We start from the raw sequence: 7,295 nt of genomic DNA, 5'->3' as shown, positions 1-7,295 counted from the left end.
ATAAACGTTTAATGTGGCGAACTTGTGCCAAAAATAAAAGGGTACAAAAGAAAACAGCAGAGCGTCGCGGGCGTCGATATCGGCGAAACCGCAGGATCGAGCGCAGAGGCGAGACTGACTCGACAAGGTCGCGAGCGGCGTCTTATCTAGAGTGAGTCACTATCTCGAAGATTCGGCGGAGAAGGTTCGAGCGTAGCGCGCTCGCGGCGAGAATGTACACGCACTTTCTAGAACAACATAAGCAGGGATAAACGACAGAAGTTAGGTCCGGAGCAAGAATAAACGAGAAAGTACTAGAAGTCCGTGACCCTGCGCGCGGCAATACAATCAACGTTAACTACAACCCTTTACGTTGCGAAGACAGTTGTGGCCGACAACGCTAAGAAGCGCAAGCTAGGTCGCTACGTCTCGGCACGACAGTTTGCGCTTCTCCTGGACTTTCTCGGTGAAAGTCGAGTTTTCTCGGGGACTGCTACAGAGAGCTTTGTTACCAAGGAGGAGCGAGATACACTATGGGGCGTAATAGTTTGAGAGTTAAATGCCCTTCGGCCATAAAGAATAACTTTCTGGAACTCACGTGCATGCCAGACGTGGGCTTGCGACCTGAGAGTCTCGTGTCCCTAACAGAAGACCGGTGCAAACCTGCCAACTCTTCCGAATTTTTTGTAAAATGTATGAATTGGGACTAATTCTACGATTTTACGAATCTTGCTTCAAATTTTACGAAAAAAAGATACTTTTTTCATTTCTATTTTTTTTAACATTTTTTTCGTAAAACCGTTGCTGGCGGTACCTCACACTGCCACAAGAGGGCGACAGGTGCCGTCCACGGCAGCGTTGTGGTTTTTACTATCCGTCTATCCGGGGGCCACATATCCAAAATCAATCCAAAGCCCAAAGCCTTTGTTTGTGTGTTTGGCGGCGCATGTTGGTTTGGCGTGTTCAGACGTGGTTGGGCCTCTGTTTCGGCCAGTTTCGAGGCGAGAAGTGCAGCGTCTGTGTTTGTTACACGTGTAATCATAGCATTCCTCTGGTTGCGGTGGCTTCGCGGTGCAATGGCAAATTCCAAACCTAAAAAGAGGTACTTTCAGGTGTTCTTGAAGTCCTACACGTCGGAATTCCAGTGCTTTGTGCCGTCCAAAAAGGAGAGAAGTTTGGATTCTGTAGCACGTGCACGTGTAACGTAAGCGTTTTGCACGGTGACAAGGCTGACATTAAGCCTTGCCACCTTGCGAAACAGCCCCCCCCCCCCCCCCCCGCAATTGCGTGAGTTTTACGAATTTTAATGTCCACAGGTTGGCAGGTATGCCGGTGGAGGCGCGAGTGATGGGCCGTCCCTAAACGCGGAGCAAGAAAAATTATTATTTTTTGTGGGGACGGATTTCTCTCGAGGGGGCGGGCGTGCGCCCCCGACAGTGGACGCGCCGCTGTGGGACTTCACGGCTGCAGCAGCAGCTTCGATAAGTACCGTGAATCTCTTGGATCATGAGCAGACACCATGTTGCTTTTCACCTTATTGAACACTAATGTACAAAACAATGTGGTGCGAATGTATTGCCTCGTGGTGTTTTCCACGAAAGCTTGGATATCGGGGCTGCAGCACATTTCTAGACCCACTCGGAGACAATAAATCCGTGACATTCGAAAAAAAAAATAATATTGAGTTTAGGGTGCACACTATTAGACACAGGTATAACTAGAAGGGCTGTATAGCGTTGTGGCGTGTTACATAGTTGAATTATATTATGCAGGGGTCTGTGGCTGAAGGCGACATGGCAAAGGGAGGAGAGGAGGAACGTCCTGCGCAAGTGGCATGCCCCCTACCACCGAATGGTACGAACGGTCTGGAGTTGATACGGCACGGGATCTGCTGTCCATTCGGCAGGACCAGCTGGCTGTCCAGCGAGAACTGCTGGCCACACAGCAGGGTCTGCTGGCCACCCAGCAGCAGCAGCTGGCAGTTCAGCAGGAAATGCTGCTCGTGCAGAGAGAGGCAGTCGATGCACTCCGTCGACTTGCAAGCGTAGGTGTTAAGAGAACTGTAGTGTAGTGCACTCCCAATTATTGTTGTTAGGCTGATTTTGGTCAACCCTACTTTAGCCAGTTAAGTTAGAAGGCAGTGTTCTTAGACTCAAACTGAAACCAGATATGATTTGTATGTGTATTTGAAGTGTCCAACAGCGAAGGCTTTATTTTGTTTATTTCAATGAAACCTTCCAGTGCCATAATGCTAATGAAAATTGGCAAGCCTTGAGACAAAATTTTTTCAACTTATTGAAAATTACCATACTGTGCTCGACAATCCGAACTACTACGTCTAAACCGTGGTTCAATAATCCACTTCATCGTTTATCTCATAAAAAGAAAAGATGTTTCAGGAGCGCTAAAAAAGGAAATACTTGGCCTAAGCTTGCCACTTGCTCTTCCGAATAAAAAACTATGTTAAAGGGGTGTTAGCACACATTCTTTCTGATAACTCTAAGCAGACATTCTTTCTGCAAACTCTACCTAATATGTTAATAAACAACCCTCGCAAATTTTGGAGATTTGTACTCTGAAATTAATCTAGTGAATAGCTCTTGTAATAACATATTGAATAGTGAATGTGTGAATATTTAAATAGTGCGTTTTCTGATGCTTTCACTATTTCTACACCCATTACTGGAATTTCTCCTGTTATAGAGAATGATTTTCCAATGGATTCAATTGTTATAAACATTCAGGGTGTTTTCAGCGGTATAGAAACCCTCAAAATATCTCCATCATGTGGCATAGAGGAAATCATTACGAAGGCTCTCACTAACACTAAATTTTCATCCGGTCTTTACCTCAAAGATATTTGAGCAGTCCGTGGACACAGGGGTGTTGCCCTCTGACCGGAAAATTAGTAAGTAGGCCAATATCACTCACCTGCCTCTACAAGATCCTCGAGCATGTCATTTACAGGCACCTGATTAACTTCCTGGATTCCTGCAATTTCTTCACCAATGTGCAGCATGGCCTCTGGAAACGCCTTTCTATTGGGACCCAACTACTTATTATAACTAACGATTTGTTTAAAAATCTTGACACCGGCTTTCCTACTGACGCTGTTTTGCTTAATTTCGCCAAAGTTTTTGCTAAAGTCCCGGACAATCGCATTCTTCTTAAACTTTTTTTCCTAAAACTAGATCCTCATGTTCCTAAGTGGATTGAATCATTCCTTATTTATCGCTCTCAATTCGTTTTCACTAACAGCACATCCTCCTCTTTCTCTCCCGTTTCTTCCGGTGTTCCACAGGAAATTGTGCTTGGGCCTTTGCTCTTTTTAATCTACATTAATGATCTCCCTCTTCACATCTCATCCTCTGTTCATCTTTTCACTGATGACCTGTGCTGTTTATAGACTAATAAAAAACCCATATGACCATGTTGCACTCCAGAACGGCATTTAAGGGGAGACACTGCTCTTTGAAGCAAAATTTTACTAAGAAAACACATTTTTAAAAATGTGTTTTTTGAAGTTTGGCAAGCACTTATCATCTTGTCCTGAAGGATTTTCGACATATTGAATGAGGGCTACAAATATATTAAATAGGCTGTCAGGCTTTTTGTGGGTGCCTTTTAGGCATCCGGCAAAAAATGATTTTGAAACTGCAAGGTTCAAAAGTGTCATAAGTAATTTATAAATCATCCTAGAGCTTTCATTTATACCTTATTGGATTGCACATACCTCTCAGTTCACTGATCTATGTTTATTTTCTGAGCTCAGTATTTTAATTTGTGTTAATCCTTTTCATAATCATTGCAAATTAAATTTTTAATATTAATAAATCTAATTAGGTTACCTCAAAACAAAGTACATATTTGTAGTCCGATTGTAATGCCAAATAAGCCATGTAAATTTCATTTTATTTGAATCGCAAGTTATATAAAAAAGCTCTTGAAGCAGTGTGTCACACATGGCAGATGTGTCTCAACATTAGCAAATGCACACACCTTTGCTTTACACATTCTTGCTTCCAGCCCTTAAACTCGTTAACATTCAATGGCACTACCATTCTGACTGCTACACAGTAAAAATATCTAGGCGTTCGTTTAACCACTAATATATCCAGGAATGTTCATGTCGACGAGACAATATCATCCTCAAACCGCTCACTCGGTTTTGTTTGTCGCAATTTCAACTCTGCCTTTTCTATCCTTAAACGTCTCCTTTACGCCATGCTTGTTCGCCCTAAACTAGAGTATGCTTCAGCTATCTGGCACCCACATCAGTCTTTTTTTAACTAACGCAAATCGAATCTGTCCAGAATCGTGCTGCTCGATTTATTTTTTCTAATTAGTCTCGCTTTTCTTGTGTCACTGCAATGAAATGTCAATTAGCTCTTCCTGATCTTTCCGTTCGTCGCAGAATTTCCCGTCTTTGCCTTTCCATAAAATGTACTATTCGGAACCATTACGACAGTCTCTCCTCAGCCAGCCCAGCTATATCTCTGCAAGACTCGATCATTCGTGCAAGATTACCCTTCCCAAGACCATTTCAACATTCCCTTCTACCAGAAGCTATTGTAGACTGGAATGGCCTTCCAGATGATATTGTCACCATCACCGATAACGCTAAAATCAGAACTGTACTAACCATGCACTCCCCTCTGTAATGCCCTTCGGGGCCTTGAGGGTAATTCTAAGTAACTAAAGAAACAAATAAATAATATTCCGCCACCAGCGTGTGTTCGTGTAATTATAGGAAACTGGCCTCGTTACTGAAGGACTTGTCACGCGGCAACTCTGCCGTCAGTGTAACTAAAATGCATCATTCGCAAGCGCAGGCAAGAACGCCACCAAGGCAGCTCCAAAGGGGAAAGAGAACAGAGTAAGGGTGGATTTACTCGCCCCACATACGCCTTTGATCAGACTTCTCGACTTCTTTCGTTAACACAGCCATTCTCTTTTCTTCTGTGCTTTAGGAGCACCTAAAATGCCAGTAACTCGTTGTCTACGAGTAATCTAATAAGGTGAATGGTGAAAACTGCTCTGCAACATGACTGCACAGAGCTTACCAAGGTGAAAAGTTGTTTGGCAAAAGTTTCCTATTGTATTGCTTGCAACGCGTCTGAAAACCTCTGGCGTGCTTTTAACTTTACTAATGTGTTGCGTAACAGTTTGCATTTTGTGCATAATGCGCTCCCCTTTTCCTGCAGGCTGTAGAGGGACAAGCAGCAGCAAGTGCGCACCAGTCGTCCGCACTGACTTCGCTAGTGCTTCAGCTCGTCGGTGTGCAGAATCTCCATCCGCCAGCCGAATAAAGTGGGTCTCTATGCTCCATTTCATTTTTGGCACGGGTTACACCACCGTTACTTGAACATCTCAGTTGAAAAACTGCCATAGGTGTCCGGTTTGCAGAATTGTTAAAAGCGAGCAGTCGCAGTCCCGCTGTTCTTGCTGCAGCGGCCATTTTGTAAACTGTGGCTAGACCAAACAACATCTGTGCCTCGATGGGCTTCTCAAGCGTGGCACTGCTCCCCATTGTAGCTCGCTGTGGCTCGCGTGTGGTGTCCGCATTTGAAGACCAACTTTCCTTAACTGGTATGTCGTAGTAATCTTAGATTACGCCACAAGCGAACTTGACATGCAGAAAGAAGGAATTTTTATCAATGTAGACTGCTTTGTAACATCTTCCAACTATTCATATTTGTTTATTCAAAGTGTTCAATAATGGCCGAAGTGTCTCACTTGGTGCATTTGTTAGTAACAGGAATACAAAGGATTTCCAGAAAGGAAGCCTAAGGAAGCTCGAGCACTTCTTAAAGGACACATGCAAAGGACTAATAAAGTTTTTTTAAACAGCCTGGTTGGGAAAAGGAAGTCATAAAACGAATTCACAAGGAAAATAAAAATTTTAAGAGCTATATTCACGGCGCTATACGAATTTGTAGTTGGCGCCGGCGGGCGCTGCGGAAAAGTGGCTGCTAGTTGTCACGTGACTGGTCGCTATTTGTCACGTGGTGCTTCCGCTCTATCGGAAGCTTCCTATGGTCTCTAAAAGTTAGTTATTCATCTTTATTTCAAGTGCAACAAAACACAAAGATTAATCGGTAACTTTTCGAACCCAAAGAAAGCTCCTGAAAAAGCGGAAGCAGACGTTATAGACCTGTGTGCCGGTCAGATGACGGCGGCAGCGCTGCGGGGTAGACAAACTTGCGCGGCGGTGGCGGTGTGGAGAAATGAGTTGACGGCGGCGCACCACGCTCAGCGTGCAGCGGCGGCGTGACTGTGAGTCGACTTTGAGACGGCGCACAGGTCTATCACATGACTTGCGGCGGCTCCCACGGGCGCAACTACAAAATCATTTTGTGCCGTCAATATAGCTCTAAAATTTTTTTTTCTTCGTTCTAATTTTATTTTATAACATTCTTTTTCCATCTGGTCTGTTTACAAAAAAAATGTTTTTTTACTTCGCATGTGTCCTCAAACTTTTAGTACTTTATCGTTAGAAGTTGGAACCGCGTTCCCGCAAGATAAATCGTGATTTGATAGAACTGAAACGTGATCCGATCCGAAACCTTGCCGGCCAGCAGCTTTCACGCGATCGGTAGATCTGTTTGGTGTACTTTAACCTTGCACCTGCTTGTCACTTCGAATACGATAACTTCGTTAATCGTAGTCTGCTGCTTCGATATTCAGTTGCACAATAGGATAAACTCGAAATTTGGTGCCCTGTTCCTCCGCGCAACTCCGCGTCCGTTGCTTACGCACGTCACGTGGTTCGCACATATAAGTACTATGTCGAGCACGTGTGGGTTGTGTGATAAGCAGAGCTGGTTTGCATTTTGAGCAGCTGAAAGCCACTAAGAAAATAATCAGACTTGTACCCGTCACTGAAAAAGTAACCGATGACAGTTACAATCACTTTGCTGTATAAAGTACCCGACTACAATTACAATTACAGCCTCAAAGAAGTAATCGAAAAATTACTCTAAAGTAAGCAATTACTTCCCACGTTACTTTTCATTCAAACTTTTTTTATGATAGCATAATCCGTGGAATCTCGCGCTCAGTTGTTAAAGAAAAAAAAAAGAAAGCCTCGACTGTTTTTGCTTAAAGCGCGAAACACACGTACAACCAAACCGTCCGATCCGACGTCTGACCGCGCAATACGACGGTCGGAGGCAAGGGTGTTCAACGCTCTCCGATGCTGCGGAACCCCCTCGCCCCCCAAGGTCATTCCGGCAGTCCGCACGTCGGATCGGACGGTTTGGTTGTACGTGTGTTTCGCGCTTAAAGCTGAGTGAGTGATGGCACACACCTAATCC

General features: G+C 44.2%; 1 long non-coding RNA gene across 1 annotated transcript; it reads left to right on the top strand.

Moving 5' to 3' along the window:
• Window positions 1-933: 933 nt before the first annotated feature.
• Window positions 934-5,243, top strand: LOC120848410. The gene is made up of 3 exons (XR_005717689.3): window positions 934-1,081; window positions 1,752-2,023; window positions 5,184-5,243. It is a non-coding gene; the product is annotated as an uncharacterized LOC120848410 (long non-coding RNA).
• Window positions 5,244-7,295: the final 2,052 nt, after the last annotated feature.

The sequence above is a fragment of the Ixodes scapularis genome, unplaced genomic scaffold, assembly GCF_016920785.2.
Source record: "Ixodes scapularis isolate PalLabHiFi unplaced genomic scaffold, ASM1692078v2 ptg000597l_1___fragment_1__unscaffolded, whole genome shotgun sequence".
Taxonomy (NCBI): domain Eukaryota; kingdom Metazoa; phylum Arthropoda; class Arachnida; order Ixodida; family Ixodidae; genus Ixodes; species Ixodes scapularis.
The sequence above is the reverse complement of the archived record's forward strand: the minus strand, read 5'-3'. Positions and strand labels throughout refer to the sequence as shown.